General features: G+C 28.3%; 1 protein-coding gene across 5 annotated transcripts in view; it reads right to left on the bottom strand.

Moving 5' to 3' along the window:
- The window catches only part of LOC119603707, a 49240-nt gene extending 26129 nt beyond the window's left edge, over positions 1-23111 (bottom strand). The window contains exons 1-2 of one of the 5 annotated variants that reach the window (XM_037955839.1): positions 18849-19157; positions 18487-18642 (exon numbers count right to left, since the gene is read on the bottom strand). The gene's annotated coding sequence lies outside the window, so the exon portion shown is untranslated. Of the gene's footprint in view, positions 1-18486; positions 19158-22701 lie in introns of those variants that run through there. The other 4 variants (XM_037955837.1, XM_037955840.1, XM_037955836.1 and 1 more) reach the window with 4 other exon arrangements.
- Positions 23112-23780: the final 669 nt, after the last annotated feature.

Below are 23780 nucleotides of genomic sequence, written 5' to 3'. Positions count from 1 at the left end.
CACCTTTGTATAAATTGTTAGTTGTTCATTTTTTGCCTAATTTTCCTGGGGTATACCTGTTTTCTAACATTGTATACAAATTTGCAATAAATCCAATTTTTAGGTAAAATTTAAAGATTCGATCGAAAATCGAAATCTTAACTGTTCAGACCGGAGTATTTGATACTTATTTGGATTCTGCTTACACGAGAAAACATTATTTTACATAAAATTTTGTTGTATTTTAAACATTAAAGCCTTATTCATAACAATTTATCAATGACCATATACATACGTATATTTTCATATCGAAATGCTGCCGACATATGATCATGTCATATATGGAATCATATATAAAAATTTGTCCATATATGGATATGAATGGAAATATATGGAGATTATGCCCAATTTCCCCAAATTGGATATGAACATATATGAAAATATATGCTTCATTCATATGAATCTATATATAATCATTCTTAGATGGGTAAGCAAAATTACTTGATTTCAAATTAACAAAATTTATTGGAAATAACTAATTTCGTGTATATTTCGATCGAAATCTCCAAGTTAATTAATTTCGTTTGGTCTAAATGGGTCATTATACAGAAAAATATTAAGTAAAATATTTTTTTTTTTTTTTTTGTTATTTTTGTAGTATTGTATCTTAAGTAAATTAATTAAATGTAAGTTTCCATTTTCAATAAACTTTTAACAGTTTTTTTTTTGCTTAAAAAAATATAGCATGAGTACTTTTATATTTTATTTTATTTTATACTATAATGTAGATAGATCTATAATAAATATTAATGTAAACGTAATTTGAAAAAGAATCAATAAATCGTAAATGCAGAAATAAAAGTGTTTTAATTGTTTAAAAGAATAAGTGCACACATGTATTTAGTTTTTATATAAATACATACATATGTACATATGGAAATAAATATGTATGTATGTGTGTTATTATACTTTTAACTTATTGATAGATGACTTAAAAGTAAATTTGCTATAAAAGGAAATAATCTTGGAAATATAAAAACATTCCAATTGCACTTGCGCCCTTATGCATATTCGTTATTTCAAGTATTTTACAAATTGGGCTTAAATTTATTTTATACACTGTGAATCACTTCAATATTGTCAACTTTTTAACGAAAATACCTTGTAAACTAAATATTGGAATATTATAAAATTGTGGACTTTTAAAGACCATATTCTTACTATTAATTAGGTGGAACAAGTGATCGGATTGTTTTATTTCTTCTATAGAAATTTAGTTTATTTCTCTTTACATACAATAAAATAAGTATTTTTGTTTTAAAGAAACTAGACGGAATCTGGTAATTCACATCGATTAATCTTATAAGGTCGTAAATATTAAACAGTAGTATTTTAAATTTTTAAAAAAGGAGACAGGAGAAAGCTCTTAAAACTTCCGGAAAAGGAGAAAGAATAATTTTAAAATTCAGTGAACTAAATGCCACCTAAATATCAGGAATAACTAAAAAGTGAACAGCCAATTGTATACAGTTACTTTAGAAAGAATTAAAGCTATATATATCTTATTATGGCACTATCGAATTCGTAAAAGAAAATATTAACGAGTCTCGTTTCCACAATTTGAAAAGTCTTTTCTACCCATACTGTGGACCTACCGAAAATTGTAATACAGTGATTTCGTGAACAAGCTGTATACATTTTAAATTGTTCTCCATATTATCCGGGTTTTAATATGATGGAAAATTTCTAGCGGAGGCTTGTTAGAAAAGTATACGATGAAGGAAAACAATTTTATGTAAAGGTGTCTGTAAAGGTTGGAATAGCATTGTCAGGAACTTTTAATGGTTTCCTTAAGAAAAGAAAAATATATTGAATGAACTGGTTTGAAAATAAATTAATAAATTTTATCGGGAAAAGAAAAATGTAAGGAACTTATAACCTAACTTCTAACTTCGCAAGTTTTGGGAAAAATAAATTCCGAAAATTGAGGAAAGAATAATCAAATGTTATGCAAAAATAAAAAAATGTTTTTCTTTAAAATAGAAAAGAATTTTGAAATCCTGATTTCAAAATTCACCCCCCCCCCCCTCATTTCCTTGAGCAAGGTGCAGTTAAATAAATGGTAGAGCAGGAAAATCGTTACATCACTTTTTTCGCCTAATTAATAGTAAGAATATGGCCTTTAAAAGTCCAAAATTTTGTAATCTTCAATATCTATCTTCGGTGCATTTTTTTATATAATCCTTTGTAATAACTCATAAAACATTACGATTTCACAAAGCAAGCAGATCTGTACAATTCAGTAACTTTTTAACTACAAATTTTTTTCGTTAAATAGTATAAATTCGTAAGTTAACAATAATTGTCGTTATGTGGTATTCTGAATTTTATTTCACCGTTTTTTTTTTTCGTTAAACAAAATCATTAGTTAACGAAAAGTATCGGCAATGTAAGACAAATAAAAAGTTCACGTTAATAATTTTATATTTTAAAAATATTTCAATACAAAACTTTTGACATTCTCATATTTTTCCGACCTTTGTTTCCTTCGTTTCCTTTTAACCCTAAGAGAATACCAAATTATAGTTAAATATTATCAATCCCTTCTTCTCCAACAACTTCAAAAATTTTCTGCTGGGTTACTTTTTAATCATTCATTCAATTATATCACCTGCATTACGCAAACGGCCCTATCTAACATTTTTAATGTTTTACAGGAGAAGCCAAAATCTATATAAATTAAAAAGTTTGTTTCTATCAACGCGATTTATTTGTAGTAAGTTGATAATGGCGTATATAAAAATGGATAAATTGGAATTTTTACCTTCAATATTTAAATGTTATTGTAGATAGGGCCTTTTGTTTTTTGTAAAAAAAATCGATTATTTTGGTCGGAGGTGGCAAATTTTTGGTGTGGAAATTTGTTTTGATGCAATACATTAGAATCAACAATAAAATCGATATTGAATTTTTGGTTAGTTAGGGCCGTTTGCGTTTCAGGTGACGATATGTAGTCCATTTGTTTGATACAACTATATCTTAATAATAATCACCCTTATTATGTAAGTCGAAGTCACGTCGATTTTCTCTCGAATTTTCAAAATGGTATTACATATGTCGATTTTCTTCAGAAATATAAGCAGGAAATAAAGCGATAATTGTCTTAATGCCACGAGTACTATTACTAGAACAACAGACACTAGTACAAATTGGGTTAGAGTTTATATGGAAAAATACTAGTACTAGGAGTAGTTGAATGGCGCCACTGAGTTTTGTTTGACATGTGCTGGAAAAAATTAATTTTTTAAATTATTAAAATATAATTTTGAAACATTTTGCATAAAAACGATATTTTTAAACATATCCCTTCAAATGAGAGAATAAATAGTGCATGCAAATTTAGGTCCGGTTGCAAGCAAATCTCTATGTAAGTACGTCTATTAAATTTAAAAACTGCAATAAGTTTAATATTTGTTTTATCGTACGGCAAATGTTTTTATAACGATATCAACTTGGTGATACGAATAGAACCAGAATTTCTTCAAACTTTCATATTGAATTGTTAGGTAAATGTGTTTTTAAATGTTAGGTAAATTTTTAAATATTTTTTTTTTTTGTTGCTATCTTTAGAAATAAATCCGTATAAAAAACTAGTTGTGTAGTAATTTTCACTTGGAATTGTGCAGTAGGATTGCAAAAGAGCAAAACCACCAATTATGGCGACTTGGGAACTAGTACTGGTGATTTTGGTACTACATAGTTCCATTTCCTGCAGGGTAAGTTAAAAATCTATTATTAAAAATGGTACTATGTATGTCGTATTTTAATGGAAAATTCGACAGAAAGTGTCGATGTGTATTGTACTGGTGACAAAAACTTTCAAAGCTATTGGCATCAGTTCCCGTAGCTCAAATTTGCTGAAATTTGGATGTTATGAGTACACCAGAGGAACATATAATATAATGTTCGAATATTCGAAATTAAGTTCGAAAATTCGAAATAATTTTCAATGTGCTAATATAATATATAAAGGTCAAAAAACTAATAAAAATACTGAATATCGAGGCGATTTTTACTATGTATTTTCTCTTTTTTTCATAAAAGAAATATTCCGCAATACTTAAAATTTTCAATAAAGTAAATTATATAAAAGTTTTCAAAATAATCTACTACAAAAAAATACTCATGTCGAATTTGATACATAATACCAATAAAATTTAAATTCGACTACGACGATTGTCGATTTTCGACTACGACATACATAATAAGGGTGAATGTTATTGTTATTTGAAACTTTCTAATTTCTACATATTCATATGGTTTAATCATTTAATTTTTAGGGCCTGTGGGGACTTCTATAAATAGTAAGTCTGTCAACAATTACTATGCAAAATAAATTCGGGGAAGGTCCTATTTCCTAATTAATTTTCTAAGATGAAAAGTAGTAATATTCCTTAAAATTATGTAAAATATGTAGTTCTATATACAAACTATTTTCATAAGATATATTGTTGAAATTATAATTTAAAATCTCGACCACGTAGAACGAACCAAATATCACAATTCTTTGAAATAGTATTTATACTTAAATACTAGGCCCTATCTCTCAAACTGTTAGTTTTAAAATAACTCGCGTATACCTAGTTTTGCACGTAACGAAAAGGAATATGATTGCTTTTTTAATATTTTTATACCCTTCACCTTCGTAAGAAGGGTACATATTCATTCTAAGATACCATTTCTCAAAAATTTTGTCGTAACGTCAATATTTGGTCTTTTTTTAAGTTTTTATGATTTTTTCACATTTCTGGCAAATAAACCATACTCAAATTTATTATCATATGAAAATTCTTTGAGAGACGATTTCAATGACATAATACAACTCCTAAATTATTACAAATTTCGTAATTTTTCGGAAAATATTTTAAGTTTTTGAAATTTTGACATAGAATTATATAATGTAATTAATTGAAATTATTACATTATAAACCTCATACAATTTCTCCGAAATGTTTTTTTTTTCAAAATTTCGATTACTTTTACTGTTACACAAAAATTTCTTAAATGTCATTGAAAGCGTCTCTCAAGGACTTTTCTTATGATACCAATCTTTCCTTTGGAAGAAATATGAAAAAAAAAACAGAAAAACCTCAATAAAGGACCTTTATATCCTCTGATCCAGCTCACCAAATATTGACCCCAGGACAAACATTTTGAGAAACGCTATATTGTAATCAATTAAACTTTAATTTTAGTTGGGAACATCGACACCTTATTTTTCCTCCATACAAACGGGGCCACCGTAGTATATGCAGTGGTGGAAAAAATAATAGATACGACTTTATTTTGTGTTAAAAACAAAATTTTCTCAAAAACTTCTCGTTAGAATTTGATGATTAGTATCTCAAATAAAAGGTATTTACCTCTTTCATATGGTATATCTATTTTATAGATTTTTGTTCTCCATCGTATTTTATTGGTATTAAAAAAATTTGGCTTTGGAAAAAATAATAGAAACGATTCATAGTATTGCAAAGGAGCATAAGCTAAGATACCATAAAAGGCGTGTTTGTATTTAATCTTAAAAATTTTAATTATAAATGAAGTTCTTAATACAAAAATATAAGTTTTACTTTGTTTTCTATGATAACGATCGTATTTTCAAAAAATAAAATTAGTTTTTAAGAAGATTTCCAGCAGATAAAGTTTTAGATCCACTTATAGATAATGGCAATCCACCGATTGGGTCAAATCTTGAGCAAAATTTAAATTTTTTGCAACTCAAAGCGGTCCAAGAGGTTAAAATGTGACTTAAATATCAAATTATCTTGACAAATTGGTAAAATAATATTAAATTAAGTTAAATTTAACACAAAAAGTTCAAAAAAATTTTAAATGCACCTTGATTTTAAGGTAGGTTAATGTTTGGGAATTAAAAGTAAGTTTAGTTTAAATATTAAAACGTCAAAAACAATATTTCTTCGTATTTTATAACAAGTATAAGACTTTAGAAAAGGTAAAAAATTAAAAAAAAAAACATATTTTGTTTTCTTCATTTTAAAACATTATTTTTTATTTGTTGGCTTAGATCGTATTGTCTCTATACTAGTATTAATTTCTGTACATTTATCTATCTAAAAAATCAAGACCAATTATAAACATTTTTTAATTTTTGCAACTTCTTGTGTCTTGTATCTTAGCTTTAAATAATTTTTCCTGTTTGTCAAAATATTGTGATATTTAAGTCACTTTTATACCTACTGGAACGGGTTAAATTGCAAAAAATTTAAATATTGCTCGAAATTCGGGCCTAAAATAGCTGGATTGCCTATTATCCATTAGTGGATCTAAAACTTTTTCGAAAAAATCTTCACAAAAACTAATTTTACATAAAATTCAACAATGAAAAGTAATTTTTTCCATTATCTGTTTATTTTATTTAAGAAATTTTGAATGTGGAACCCCTGAATCAACTACCATACGGTAAATTAAACAGTAAAAACAAAGCAAAAAGTATGCAATAGTTTTTGTTTATAGTCATCACTGTTATATAGTCACATTAGTTATATTGTCAATTTTATTAGATTTAAAAGTGTCTGTCGATCAATTTCATATAAAAAGATTACTTAATAGTCCATTTTTGATATACATAATTACTTTTCACATATATGCCTATTCGTGGCTATTAAAAGTCATGATATATGTATGAAAAAACTTCACGATATTGTAACACACGAATTTTTTTCCTAAAAATTGGTTTTCAAACCAAGTTTTTCTTGAAAAATATTAAAGAAATTTGAAACGCAGTTGATATTTTTGCTTAGAATATAACAATAGAAGATACAACTGTAACCAACATCCTCAAGCTAAAACAAACTAAAATTACTAATTTTTTTAAATAATATAAACAATATTTTTTTTAATGTAATGAAATTATAGCTTTGTTCCTTTACTTGTCAAGTTTGCAGGTTTTTACCAGAAATTGTAAAAGAGAACAAATTTGAGCAATTAAAATTATTTTCTCTTTGCCAGAACTTGCAGGTTTTAGCCAGAAAATTTTTTCCTGGCAAATAGAAAAAAAAATTGTCAAATAAATTATTTGTTTAAAAAAATACATTAGAAACAAAAAATGTTGGATATTTTTGATTTATTTTCATAAATAAGTATGTGTGATTGTAGTTTTTCAATTTTATTTTAATTTCAATTGAAATTTATATGAATAAACTTCAATACAATATTTATAAGCACTGGCATACGTTCAATATACATATTCGATCAATTTGGATCACGACCCGATTTAATGGATTGATGAATACCTCGGGTATGCTACAGGTTCAATATTTTTTACGTCAGTATTCGCAATACTTCATCGTGTACGGGTTACCGGACTATTAAACGAATGCCGCGAAAACACAAATTTAGAAAAAAGAAATTTTCTTTTATATGTATTTTTTAACAACTTTTAAAACAATATTTCATTTTGATTTATTTATTTTATTTATTTTTCCAAATTTTACAAATGTATCGTGATTGATATCACAAATCATTTCTATTATTTTTTCCAATGCCAATTTTTTTGAATATCAATAAAATACGATGAAGCAAGAAAATCTATAATATATATTCTAGCGGATAGTTTTTGAGAAAATTAGTTTTTACCACAAAATAAAGTCGTTTCTATTATTTTTTCCACCACTGTATATGTAAGTTTGTCATTCCGTTTGAAATATCTATAATATAATTTTCCGACCCTATAAAGTATATATATTCTGGATCCTGCCATGTCCGGCTGTCCGTATGTATGTTGAAATCAGTTTTCAGAAGACCCCAGATATCTGCGAGGTCAGAATCTTCAATAATTCTATACGGACATACGGTCGAATAGAACGCTATTTAAAATCAGCAAATTCGGTCCATAAATAAAAGGAAGATATAAGCAAAAAACTGAGACTACCTCTGAAAATTTCCTCAAAAATTGAGTTTTTTCATTCATGCACGGACAAAAGTAATAAACAAACAAAAACAAAACACATAACAATACGGTTAATTTTGTTATTGTATTACTTGTTTATAAAAAAGCAAAGCAAGAACAACAATTATGAAAGAAGCAGTGTGTTGTTATTGGCTAGAAACATGGAATTATGTTTGTAGAGCCCGGATTAAAAGGGGACTTTTTGGTACTTTGTCGTTCTACAAATGGTACTTTTTGAATTTTCTATAATATTGAACCTAGAAGCATGAAATTTAGCATGTAGGGCCCGGATTAGGTGAGAACCTATAAAAGGGGACTATTTGGTACTCTATCGTTCTACAAAAGGAACTTTTTGAATTTTTATAATATTGAACCTAGAAACATGTAATTTTGCATGAAGAACCCAGATTAAGTAGAACACATAGAAGGGGACTTTTTGGTACTATTTAGTTCTTCAAAAGCTACTTTTTGAATTTTCTATAAAATTGAACCTAGAAACATCGGCCCGGATTAGGTGAGAACCTATAAAAGGGGACTTTTACTGATTGAACGAAAATCTATAAAAGGGGACTTTCTGATTTTTGTAATAATTGTAGTTACTAACTACTTTTCTAACACCTCATGTTGAAGGGCTCAGCCGAATATAGAACTCTTACTTGTTTAAGCTCAATTTTTTAAAGCGCATTTTACATAAATTTTGTATTATTTTATGTTTAAAACTCTCCCACTCGCGCTGAACCCGCTGTCAAAGCTCCTACAAATTGGTTGGGGTTATTCGCCATTTTCCCAACCGACACTTCACTATTCAGCACAAATTTTCTTTCGGATTGCGGTCATTGCTTTTAGCTAAATTCTACGACGATACAAATTCTACGCGATTTTTACATGTCTATATGTCGCCTTTTCATTGAAAAATACTTCTACCACAGAATTGGTACCTACCAAATCGGGATGAGTCTACAAAATAGTTTTCTTTGTTCAATATTTATTTCTATTGGTCCAAGGTGACACTGTGTAAACCATTCCCATGGCATAATCCTGTTTTAATGTTTCCTTGCTATGGTGCTTTTGGTTTCAGTTCCCAGGCCGACGACAGCCATTTTGAAAGATTCGACGCATTTTGCAGACTCATCATCCCATCTTTGTGGTTATAGCTTTCCAAATTTTTGGACTCATCACCCTAGTTTCTCCCGGGGCATGTGTCCTTGATATATCCCATCTTGGTGTATTGCAATTCCGGGGTATAGAGGTGCTACTAACCTAGTCTGTCGGGACTATAAACTGGTGATGATCAAATGTATCCTCAGCCTTTCCTTGGAATGATTTGACATGGGGTCGAACCAAAACACCAGATAATCTGGTACTACGGGTGGACAGTTGCCCGCAGGACTTTATCCTGGCTGGTCAGTTGGATTCCTGAACCCGTTGAGTATCTCTTATTCTTCGCGTAGTAGGGCGCCAGTATAGATTGGGATTGACATTCGGTAGTTGCCTGTCATTTCGTAGATCGCTCTTTATGTTCTGAAAATGGAACTGATGTAAGTTGGTGAACGATCGGGAAAGACTCCTCTGCCCGACAGGAAACTAATACTGATTTAGTAGACCTTTTACTTCAGGGAAGTTCTCGGTGCCGTTGCCATCTCATCAGGATGTCTATTGTTACATACTAGCGACTTATGGTTGAGGCCCACCATTCAACTTGTCTGGGCAATTATTGGGTTCGATTGACTTTGAAATTCTTACGTCCTTTGTCACGTTATCTCTACATAAAGAGGTATCCTGTTTTATTGGCTTTTATTGGTGGACTCCAAATACGACTCTAGGTGATGTTGCCGAAGCAACAGAGCCTTGTGATGTGGCTGTGCGACTGAGGGCCAAGAAATCTGCCTGAGCGGATCGTTAAAGGATGGGGACCTCATGGTCCATCTTGATGTTAAAGCTAGATTATGGATTTATCGGATGTGTTTGTTGGGGTTTCGATATCCCTGATTCGATCGGCACTTCTTCGCATGTATGGGTAGTGTTGTTGCTACTTGTCATTCCGCAACGTGATCACTTGGCAAGAGGTATATAGCTCGAGTACTTCAGTAAAGTGCTTGCACATTGACCGGCAAAGCCATGTGCAAAAATTTGACACCTGAATGTTCTTCATTGAAGTCACTCGGGTGTGCGTGGTAGACTTTCTCAAGTCTACTCAATGGATGAAAAATACCACCGTGAAATAAGGCCGTCAAGACAGGTGTTCACGTTAAAGACTTAGAAATTTTTTATCATCTTGGTCATGTAGATAAGAGCTTCAATCCTGCTCAATAATAAAGAATATTTCAGCTGGATCGCGACACAAAGAAAGCACTAAAAATCGTGAAACATTTTCTATTTTTATATTAGGATCGCGACCCAAAGCACACGTTAAAAATCTTCTTTGTGGCTTAATCCACAAAATTCCTCATGGATTGAAGAAACGGTTGGGACAATGCTCTTCAAATTGCTTTGAGTAATTTGGAGCTTTGGCAACAGATTCTGCGTGAGTGAGAGAGTAAAGATAAATGTATAGTAGTGTCCAGTGTTGCCACTTTGGTTATTATTAACCAAAATTGGTTATTTTTATTTTGCATGTGTACATACGAATTATTTTTTCATTTTGGTTATTTTTTGCAAAGAATTGAACTAAATGCTGTTTGCTTTTATTCGAAAAATAAAATTAAAATATCTCTAGTTTTAAATCAACTATGTAAATATATATATCGTCCTGTTTTGAATTTTGGTAATATGTGGAATTTTTTTTTACTATTCGAAATTTTTTTATTACTGCAATTTGTACATCTACTGGTTATACTTATGTACACAAAGGTATTTTTCGATATCTTAATTGGTTAGGATTTAGCAAAAGTACCTATGAGCTTTCCACATATTAAATGAGTTGATTTAAATCATAACAACACCGTAATATTATTTTATTTACACTAGTCAATCTAACACCGTGAATAACGAATCCTCTCTCTCCTTTTGGTGCATCCATGAACTTAAAATCACTTTGTAGGTCGATTCAAACTCGTCCGTCCTTCCGTTAATATTTCTATTAGAACTTTTTATGTAAAGAACTCGCGATACTTATATGAAAAAACGAAGAAGGCTGTATTTCGCATTTCGATTTTAATGAAATTTGGTGGGAATAGTCTACGTACTTAGTAGATTATGTCCTAAAAATTAAATTTAAAATTTAAAGATACTGTGCTAATATTTATGATATTTTTAAGTAACACAGCTAAGGAAAATGAAATTGTATTGGCTACAAAAGTTGCAATAACATCTAAACTCGTACGACAAACAATAATCGCGATATATGCAAAGATTTGATACTCATGATATTTGACTTCTACTATCTCACCATGACTTTTAGTTCTTTATTTACATTTTCTAGATGATGTTGTATACTAGTTTTTATTTTATTGTCTTAAATTCTAAATTTTGGTCAATTTGTCGGATAATTTGGATAGATTACGTTTACAAATATTGCTGAAGTTATGAATGTAATGCTAATATCCGCTACATGGTATTATATTTAAACCCACATTTCGAACGAAATCTCCAAATCTGTACATAAAATGGGAAGAATTTTATAATTTAAAATTGTTTTCCAAAAAGTCATATGTGGAGTATTTTTGAATTGCGCTAAAACGCGTTAAAAACTCAATTATTTTTTAAAATAAATATTAATTACACTTATTAACGAATCCGCGAAGAGACATATATTTATTGTTGAAAGCACGATAGAGTCGAAAGGAAACAAGATTGGAAAATGAAATATTTTGCCAAAATATTTTTAATTGACCCAGTTTGATTGGTATTGAAAATGCGAAATATCGGTCAACGATTTCACCTAGCCCCCATATTATTCCCTATTCAGAAAATTACTATATTGCTTAAAAAACATCTATAGCGATGAAATTCAATATAAAAAAGTTTTATTGGAGTATCGGTATATAATTGACTCTATCCCACATAAAAAGTCTCCTCAGAAAATGACTTTAAAGCTCATAATGTACTGCAATATAGCAACAAAATTCAACATAATCAAGTTTTAAAGGAACTAAAATATCTCTGTCAGATTTTATGAGAATTGGTCCATAATTGACCATACGTCTCATATAAGATCCCTTACAGAAAATTACTTTAACGCTCATAACTGTCTTCATAATACCAGTTTAGCGACGAAATTTAACATAGTTACAAGTTCCACTTCAGAAAATGAATTTGTTATTTTAATGTCCAAATGTAAACATGAAACAAATAAAAATAATTTTGTTTACTTTTTTCTTAATTTGGTTATTTTTTATTCGAATTTTGGTTAGAAAAAAATTTTGTTGTGGCAACACTGATAGTGTCATAAAACGTACAAAAAGTTATTCATTTAATATTAATATAAAATTTCATAACCAGCAAAAAAGTGTGGAAAAAGCTGTAGTATTTTCATCCCAACTAGTAATTCGAAGTGCTTCAAAACCTATGAATTTTACATTAGCGTGGCATTGGAGGGATGTTAATTTTTGACAACTTTGAACACATTCTTTCAATAACACGCTTGTGTAAATGTCATTGGTATTTCACCAAAATTTGATGTACTTCGAATATGTTATTTGTAGTGACTTTTCCACAACTCTTTCCTCACTTTTAACTGGGTTTTCATTGTTTTCATTTGCTTTTTTAGTTTTATTTTTATGCCATAAGAAGCATACAAATTACAAACATGCACCGGATGATATACGTCTGAAACTATATCATATATGACCAAACTAAGAGGCTCGATTGTAAAAATAAATCTTAAATAAATAAAAAAAAAAAAATAAACTAAAAATTTAATGGAGAAAAACTGCGTTTTTAGTTTTTCATTTCGTAATCCTGTGTCCTTTTTAAAGGACTTCAAAGTTTTAAAAAGTACATTTTTCAAAAAATATTTTAAAATACTTCTACTAATCAAACAATGCCAAATTTGATATCAAGCGAGCAAGAAGAGTTGTAAAACATTTTGTTTTACTTTTTATCCTGACAGTATAAAATAAAAATAATAGAAACAAGAAAGTATAGTTCGGCGTGGCCGACTATACCCTATATTAAATGTGTTTTATTTTTCATAATAAAGCATTTATCTTGAATATTATCTTGATTTCGATTTATTTAATCAAATTAATTGACCAAAAACTAATTTTCTGAAGGAGTTTTCACATGGGGGATAGGAGCAAATATGGACCGATCGCGATAAAATGTGCTGGATAGATTTATATTTATATAATATTTATCAAAGTACCAAATATTCTTTCATTTATCACTCACGTTTATGTAAATGAAAAAAATATTTTTGTTGTGTTATTATCTACACATGTAGGAAAAGACAAAACATTTTGCTTTATTCATTCTTGTATGTATTGTTCTGTTTTTTTTATTTTCATACACAAAATTGAGAAAAGAATACAGAAATATTTTCGTAAACTTTACTCAAATGAATGAGCATATTTTATTTTGCACTCTAGCATTCGAAAATTAAAAGCAAAGAATATTTTTCATTTAAAATTTACACGAATTTGTATTGTTAATAAAACAGGAACGTTTTTTCAATTTTTGTTTTTAGTTTTACAAATTATGTTTGCAATTTCTGAAACAAAGCGACGACAACCTACTTTGTTTAATACTGTCAAGCAACTAAATGGAATATTTGTATTTATTTGCCCTTGTTAAGTTTTTTGTTTATTGTGAAAAAACCTGTTTTTATTTTTTTCATTTTCAAACAAATCACACATGCATACAAATATTAATGAGTGTGATGAGAAGACTTGACATATTTGAGTATTTGGCATTTTTTATTTTTCACTATTCACTTTACAAATATGTGCTAAAATAAAAAATACAATTGTTTTCATTTATGTGTCCTTAAAATAAAACAAAAATTAGCTTCTCATTTCCGAATGTGAAAATAAAAAACATAAATTGCTAATTTCATTCATGTCTATTTATTACGAATGTATCAATTTAAGTGTTCGTACATGAATATTTCTGAACTCTGATATTTATCTGTTAAATTCCTTTGCAATATTAGTGTTAATAAGTGGATTGTGAATATTAAAGTCACTTTCTGAAGGGACTTTTTATGGGGGCTAGGGTTAAATAATGCCCGATCATTTAAAAATTTGGCAAGGTCATCAAGGCTTGTATAAAACTTTGTTGTGCCACCTTTTATCGAGCTAAATTTATATTTTATATAATTATGGACCCATAAGCTATTTTCGGGAGGTTCAGTTGTATGGGGGCTAGGTGAAATAATGGACCGATTTTCAATAGGCTTCGTCCTTGGGTCAAAAGAAACATATACAGTGGTCGACAAAACAATGGAAACTTTTTTAAATATTTCAGAAATGGTCCAAATTCAAAAATTATTATTAATATATTAGTTGTGTTTTGTTGCTAACGTTCAAAGGCAATTTCATATAAATTTAAAATTTATAAACGTTAGGAGTTAACGTGTACAATTATACAAGTTAATTTTAACGTCGATAAAAGTGCTACCAATTCAAAAATAAAAATACAAATATTAATGTGTTTATGTCAAACAATAAAAAAATATTTTAAAATAAAATTTAAATCAAAAAAAATATCAAATAAAAAAACCTTTTTTAAGAAAATGTAAATAATTTCAAGATTTAGCAGATTTCTTCTGTGGAGTGATGCCAAGTCAGGTAATGTTCGTTTTGTTGCTAACTTTAAGCGTTAACACTCATTGATAGCAACAAAACACAACTATTATTAATAATTATTATTAATTTTTATTTGTATTCATTTATTAACCAAAATTAACCAAATTCAGTAAAAAGAAACCCAAATAACGATTATTTATTATTATGGTACTGACAAAATATTGGAAACTTTTACAGAAAAGAAGATTATTACAAAAAAATATGCAAAATAACCGTGTAAAAAGCGTCGTGATTTACAGTTATTTCAAGGTATTTTTCATTTTGATAATTTTGTAAAATTTTTTTTTGTAATTTTTTAGCAAAATTAATTTTTTATATCATCAATTAAAATGGCTAGAGCTAAGATTTAAAAATCAAGATAATTAACGATTTTAATACTTCTTTTAAAATTTTACCTAATATTTGTTGATCTGTTATAAATATTTAATGAATAAATCAACACTTTCAAAAATATTAAAAAATTTCATGAGAAAGATACAGTGAAAGTTCAACATATGGGTTGAAGACCTCATAAAACAGGATATTACAGGATAATTTGATGACAATAGAATTCCAAAAATTCCAAAAAATTACTCCTCAGGAGTAATTATTATTATAAAGTTCGAAATTAGTACTCCTATGGTTAGCCACACGGAAAATGAGACTGGTCTTGACTGTAGTCACCCTGCGAGAAAATCTTTTACTTTTAGAAAGAATCGTTCTACTCGTCTACTCTTTGAAGATAACATAAACTGGTCGAATTATTTTCATACATTTTTATTAATTTAAGTAAATAAGGATATACAAAATAAATACTAAAAAATTATTTTTTTTAAATAAATTTTTTGGGTTTTGAGTCCATTTGTGAATATATAGAAAAAGTTTCCATTGTTTTGTCACACACTGTATGCCAAATGTTATCAAATTATCTTGAAAATTGCGAACTGTACTTTGATAAGAACGTTTACATGGACACACGGTCGGACGGACGGACATCGTTTAATCGACTAAATCGAAGAGATTATGAGTCAATCGGTAAGGTGGGTATAGTACTAATATTTTAGTGCGTTACAAACATCAGCACAAACGCATAATACCCTTCCCACTATAGTGGTGTCGGGTATAAATATTTTCCAAATCTTCCCGTTTGACATCAAATTTTACATTGTTTGATAGGCAGAAGTATTTTAAAATATTTTTTTTGAAAAATTAACTTTTTAAAACTTTGAAGTCCTTTAAAAGGGACATAGGTTCACAAAATGATAATTACATAATGATATTACGTAAAAAGATGGAACAATCGCCTCAAAATTATGGACCAAATGGGACAAAAATATATTCCCTCGTTTGATAGTAACTCCTTAAAACAATTTTAACCAAAAAACCATTTGATTAAAATTTTTATGTTTCGTATAATAAGATGAAATGGAAATAAAGGAAAAATTCGAATACAGTTAATCTCAAAAATAAGTATACAGAAATACTGACAATTGGTTTTATTTAAAAAAGGATATTATTTTTTCAAAAATCAAAAAAGTAACATATTTATTTATTAAAAACAATTATGATAATTATTATTCACTACTTTTTTCCGGGTTATTTTGGTTACTTGAGTTCTCATTTAAGGTGTAGTTAAATAGGTACAAAATTTACGTCACAAAAGTAAGTATACAGATAATTTCAATATGTATTTGGCTTAATGATATTTACAAAATTCATGAAAATTTTACCTGTTTGAATGTAATTATTTTATAATAAAATATTCTGTACACTATAACATGGAAAAAATTCACTTTTTGTTCCGAAAAATTGAAATTTTTGGTAATTGATCTGAATATTATTTATAGGAGCATTTTTTCCTATTTAAGAACATCTGACTATTTAAACCCCCGGAGTTTTGGATCGGGTATTCAATAATATCCCTCGTTTGTTCATTATGATGCATTGGAAGACGATATTTTAACTTTTAAATTAATTGTTTCTTCACAATAATTACAATCCATTGCGGAACATTGCCGTTTTTAACATAGTATAGCGTACATATTCGATATTTAACGGCGATTTCCTAAAATCTATGTCTTAAAATGCGATATTAATAATATTTGCACTAGTATCCATTAATTAAAACAAGTTTTTTGGTTCCAATCATCCATTACACACTCCTAAATACTACCAATAATCGTCAAATGGTGACCATGTCAATAACTTACACTACATATCGGTTCTGAAATTGATTATTGTCCAAAATAGTAAGATTTTTATATTAAATCAGGCTCAATTGGTGGTATGAATACGAATTGAACAATTTTAAACACGGATACATCTTAATTTGTTGCTAGAACATATAAAATGTCCGATCCATAAAACATGGTTATTGTATCGAGTATATCAAGATATGATTGGTAGCATTATTGTATGCTTTGGAAATCGGAGTATTTGGAAAACCTGTTTAAATTAAAGAAAATATATAGAATTATCCAAATTTTAAAGTTTATGTTGTAAGTCTTAAGAAATCGGAGTTAAATTTCGGGTTTTTAAGAACGTACTGTGTTCAAAATGGCCAAATCCATGCATATAACATTAATTTCGAAATAACAACTCTTTTCAAAAGTTAAAAATTCTATTTCCAATGCATCATTTGGAGGGTTCAATGACCACCAGATCCACAATCCGGGGTCTAAAATGGAAAAAAAATCGTAGAAATGAGAAAAAACTGTTCTACTAATTAATTCCGGAGCCAATCGGCCCAAATTTCAAGATTTCGGAACTAAAAGTAGATTTTTCCAAGTTATTGTGTAAAAAATATTTTATTAAAAAGTAATTATATTAATACAAGTAAAATTTTCATAAATTTTGTTAATATCATTAAACCAAATATATACTGAAATAATCTGTATACTTACTTTTGTGACGTAAATTTTGCACCTTTTTAACTTTAGCTTAAATGAGAACTCAAAGAACCAAAATATGAAGAAAAAAAGTAGTGAATAATAATTATCATAATTGTTTTTAATGAATAAATGTGTTACTTTCTTGTTTTTTGAAAAAATAATATTTTTTTAATAAAACCAATCGTCAGTATTTCTGTATACTTATTTTTGTGATTAACTGTACTTTTGTGAGGTAATTTTAGGGACTTTATTAAAAAAGTTTATTTAAGAAAACGTGTTTTTTTTTAATTTTAAAGAGTGTCATAATATTAAATCTTAGGATTCTCCAGACAATATAACAAATTAAATTTTTCATTTTTAAAATTTAACTCAAAATATTTTGAGAGCTGGCTTTAGAGTTGGCTATTTAATACCAATTAATAATCAGATTAGTTAATCTAAAAATAAATTTTATCTAATTTGATATTTTGAGTTCAACTTTGCAGTGCATCCATACACAACAACAACAACAAAAAACGTCACTGTGGCTATCAAAACAATGCATGTTTTATGAAAATACTAAAATTTAACACCAGTAAGTTTTAGACACCAATGAACAAACTGAGACCCATCAGAGCAAAATCGATATTTTTGGACTCCTCTAATGTACATGTACGTATATATAGTAAATTCAGATAGTCAAACTTGTTCAACAAAGAAACTGTATATATAGTATATGAATATGTGTGAGTATATGTATGTATGTACATATATGCACAATGATGATTAGAGAAAAACAAAACAATAATCATATGTTCCAACGACGATGTTTATTTATTTATTTATTTTTGCCTTTGTTGTCATTTCTGCTTCAAACAGTATTTGTAGCTGTAAGATATAGGTATTTGTTTTTCTTTTAAATTTTTTCTTCTTTCTATACCTATATTTTTTTGCTGCAATTGTTGTTCTTGGCCAAAGTCAAACGTGATGAAATAAGGGCGAAATTTTCCAATTATATTAGATTTGAAAAGAAATGTAAATTTATTTGTTGCAATAAAGTATCTCCCTTTATTAAGATTGACGCCCGAATTGATAACTACAAGAACAAAAAATCCTTGAGTGGTTGATTAACTTTTGTGATATCTTTTTTAATGATTTGTGTAAAATATTATTAAGTATTATCGACACTATCTTCTGATTAAATGTCATCAAAATAATTTGCGTTTTATTTTTATTCCATCCAGTTCTATGAAATATTTTTAAAAACTTTAAAATTTATATTTTCAAAGAGATTTTATTCACCAAATTTTATTTATTAAAAACGTCTCGACAATAACGTCGTTTCACTTCGTTGCGCGAACAAAGAAACTAAAAATTACGAAATCTATATTTTTCTGTTGCGTATTCATTGTTCTATGTGTTAGTCTCTTAATTCCATTATTATTTCTCTTTCTTCATTGTTTCTAGTTCTTGGAATCTATTCTCTTTTTGCTCTCTAAATATTGAATTATTTTCTAAAATTATTTTCGATTTAACTCCGTATATCTTTCTACGTATTTATCGCCTAAACAACTGACTTCCACAACATTTAAAACACAACTGGGTTAAATGAAATAAAATCAATCAAAAAAAGGTAAACAAACTTCCAATGAAAAGAAGAATACAACAGCTGATTGGAATACGAATGAGAATATACATATGTATGTATATAAAATACGAAAATTTGTGTGTGTAAAAACAACCAATCAGTGTTGACAGTTTCGGCGATTTTTTGGAAAAGGAATTGCGATTTCAAAAATGCTAAAAATATTAATGATAATTTGGATTGAAATAATTTGAGGGGCTTTTATACCCACCATCGATAAAGATGGGGGTATATTTATTTTGTCATTCCGTTTGTAACACATCAAAATATTGATCATAGACTCACAAGAGTATATACATACATATCTACAAGAGTATATATGTACATCAGTCAGTCTGTCTGTTAAAAGCACGTTAGAGTCCGAACGGAAAGTGCAAGAGTTGAAATTTTCAACAAATATTTCTTATAGGTAAGGTTTGTTTGGTATTGAAAAAGGGCAATATCGGTCCACGTTTTCGCATATCCCCCATACAAGTAACCTCCGAAAAACACATAAATAAGTTTCATTTGAGCCAAATTCTCTCTACCAAATGTTATGAAGATCGGTCCATAAATGACCATAAATTTGGTGATAATCGTCCAAAACTAAATCAAAGAAATTGCGACAACTAATTGGAGACCGCCATATTTTTTTTTAGTTAAATCTAATTTTGACAAAAAAATCAATTGTATTTTGGCAAATAATATTTTAAATTTAATGTATAAGAAATTCTACGACATTATTTTTAGGACTAATAATAAAAATAACCCAAAGAAATACTCCTGCCCAGGATATATCCATTTTTATACTTCATAAAGCTTGTAAATCGTAAAAGGATATAGGAGAACAGCCCTATTGTTCAAAAAAGAAAAAATAGCATTTATAGTATATTAACAAATATGACACTGATACTAGCTCTCCACGTCAAAAATTTTCTAGAAAAACATCAGACCACCCCAAACCGGATGATAAGACGAATCTCCAAAGCTGATCTAAAGAAATCATCCACGGGAATCTAGCGATAAATTTGAGAAAAAAATGGATATAGCGATATCTAAGCCAACTATTTCGCGATGTTTGGTGGAATCGGGGCTTCTTGGAAAAGAATCGGGCAACGCAATTTCTTTGAGCGATTTTCACCAAATTCAAAATTGAAAAGGAAATAAGAAATGTTCCACAACAAAATATACAAGTATTATTAAAAAAAATTAGTACTTTTTTTTTATAAAAAAATATTTCATAAGTTAAAATATTTGTATTGAGACTAAGAAGTAGTAAGTGAGCAGATACGCCATGAGTTTTCCAAATTAAATTACTAAGGTTTTAAAAAAGTATTATGAAATAATCCTTGTCTTTTTGTATTATATATCACGAATTAGTTTTTTTTTTTTTTTTTTTTTGTTCTCCAGAAAACTAGACTTTATTGATTTAGAACTATAAAATATAGTTTGTATAAATTTATAAATAATACTAATACTGATTATTACTACTTGATAAAAACTAACGGTAGGACTTTATTATGCAGATAACTCGTTTCTGTTATTCACCCCTATTCTGCATTTCGATTACGTTTACGCGTTCAGCAACGATCGAAAAAATGTATTCCAACAAAGAACTGAATCGTAAAAAAAAAAAGCAATTCCATTTCTTTTCAATGCTTTACGATTGTATGTATAATATAATGTATTCTGCATTAAGATCGTAGCTACGATTTTGTAAGTTGTTGTTTGCAGAATACCAAAGTTGCCAAACGGAGAAAATATTCGAATTGAAATACCGAATAAGGGTGATTATAATTGTACTTGAGTTAAAAGATATCGATAAAGCATAAGATCATTCGCCAGTTTATCTTTCCTTGTACATGTAATAACGAGAAACAAATTATCGGCATTATAAAATCATATCTTTCGTTATTGGCAAGTTGTAATAATGGGCCTAAGTAAGTAGGAAACTTAAATATAAATATCTTCAGACAAATCCTTTTATTCAAAAATAGAAATTGCTGCCTTTGTTTTTACACCGCTCATATTAATAAAACTAAATTATGAATTATACTGAATTAAACTGTACTGAATTTTAAGAACATTCAAAATAAAATGAAAACTTGATAAAACTATATATTTTTTTTTCTCAGAAATATATTATAATTCTTTATTTTTATGTTCTTTTTGCAAGTAAATTAGATTTCAATATTGTAATATTTTTAAGTTAAATTTTATAAGATTGTTTTCTCTATCTTCAAAAAATGTTCTTCTAGATGCAATACTCTTGTAATGATAACTTTGTTATTACAATAAAAATAAATATTGCAAATTTTACGAAGATTATTTGTGTTTTTTTATCAACTTCTTTTGGGCCATAGAATTTCTTAGAATTTCTTTATTTTTATTTTTTATAAAACATTTTTTGGAAACATTGAATAAATAGCTATCTGAACTCCTTCTAACAATTTTTGCTAGGATCAATAGGCGAAAAGTTACTCTCATTTCAATAAAACCCTGTATGACTAAAATGTCCAACTTTGTCCCCCTCTAAGTCCGGCAGTTCTTGACCGATAGAGCTAAGTGTAGGCCGATAGAGCTAAGTGAAGGCCTACTATTCCATAGTACTAACCTTGGTGCAAATTTCATCCAAATCGGTAGACATCTATTTTAAAAGTTGGGTCACTTGACACGAAATTCTCCATATGTATGTATTATAACTAGTTTTTAGACAGGGATCATGATACAACCATATTAGAAATGTGGCAATGCTTTCTTTAAATATTTACAAATAAAATTAACTTCAAAAATCTCCATTCTCGTCAAAAATATCAAATCGAAACTACCTTCTAATATTTTTCTACCATGATAAATTTTGCTTAAAATTCATTTAAACATTGAAAAAATGTTAAACCCAAAAATATTTTTCAATAAATCAAAGTTTTTTGTTGATTAAATTACAGCACACTTGATTTTTTTCATATTTTAATTTTCTGTTATCATATACAATGTTTATCACAAGTATATTAAGATGTAATGCAAAAAAAAAATATTAAAAAATTTAAACTTCTTATCCGGATTTTATATACAAGTAAATCAAATTGTATGTAACACAAAGTAAAGCACACAACATTGGTTACAATTCCGAGTACTCTAAAAATTTTCTGTGGGGATTCTAAAAAAATGATTTGTTAAAAAAACCCAAAATGTCCGCTACACTTAGGCAACTCAATACCAACTGGGACCATTGCGCAAATCGAGCTCGCACTGTAATAAGTTTGTATTCTAATAGAGGTACATAATATTTTTTGAAGAAAAGTATGAACTGGCGCTTTGTATTTAAAGATATATGATAAAAATAAAATTTACTTTCAGGAATTTTTATATGAAATCCGAAAAAAATACTATGTATAAGTATGTATATTTTTTTATTTTATAACTACTTTTCTATATATTACATATGTTGTATATACATTCATGTATGTATGTATATTGCAAACAGCAGTAAGGTGGCAGTACCAATATGAATTTTTTTTTTTTTGAACTTACCTCTTTCCAAAAATAAAAAAAATTCAAAACATATACGTATCGGTACATATATGTATATTATTTTAATTTATACATTAAAATTTTTCACTTTTTCTTCCCCAATTGGATTTATGTTGACAAAAAAACATGAAACTTTTATGTGCGTCGTAAAATAAAGGGTGAATGCAAATAATGAAAGCAACTACAACTAAAAACACACCTATTCGTTCTCTTTGTATTCAAACAACTCCAACAAAAAATTATGTTTTTTTAAGAATCAAGTAATAATTATAGTAATCACAGTTTTTATTTTTTATGTTTAAGAATAAAAATATTTTTTCTAATTTATAGGCTTTTGCTGTCTATTTACTGCTGTTTTATTTGTATTGGTTTGTTCATCTACTTCTATTTGTTTTATTCTTCCATTCAGAGCCCTGTGCCGACAAATATTAACAGCGGCGGCGACTGACACTAAATACGTCGGCGGCGGCTTAAAATCGACTGTAAGCCGGCTAAGTTTTCAACTAAGTTTAGTTTTTAAATTTTCAAAGATTTTAAATAAAAACGGAATCCGAGAGATCAGAAAGTGGGATTTTGGAAGCAAATATATTGTTTATAACAACAAAACAGAGCAAGCACAAAAGTTGTGAGAGAAATTATGCAAGGATGGATAAAAAATTCTTAAAAATTAAAAACAAATCCTTTCTCCAAGTTTTACGAGGATCGGCCTATATTTGACCCTATCCTCCATATAAAACATCTTGCAGAAAATCATTTTCTTAAAAATTTTGCATTAAGAAAATGATCAAAACGAATGAAATAGGTCCAGTTAGGGAAAATGAGAACCAGAACAACCTCAATTAAAGGGATCACAATGAGATTGAAAAGTGAGTGTATGAAAACTTCTAACTCTAAAGGCAGACTACTTCTATTTTAGTGGTAATTTCTTTATGATTAAAATAATTAAGAAGTAAGAGTTACATATATTCGGCAAATCATATGTCGTAAAAAAGCAAATTTGGAAGTGGTCATATACATATATATATGGACTTTGATCATTAGATTATTAAGAACGTCAGCGTGATTTTCGGAATAGGGAC

Source organism: Lucilia sericata, unplaced genomic scaffold (genome assembly GCF_015586225.1).
Source record: "Lucilia sericata isolate MDLA Ls3-8-SP2 unplaced genomic scaffold, ASM1558622v1 Contig000328F_arrow, whole genome shotgun sequence".
Taxonomy (NCBI): Eukaryota; Metazoa; Arthropoda; class Insecta; order Diptera; family Calliphoridae; genus Lucilia; species Lucilia sericata.
The sequence above is the reverse complement of the archived record's forward strand: the minus strand, read 5'-3'. Positions and strand labels throughout refer to the sequence as shown.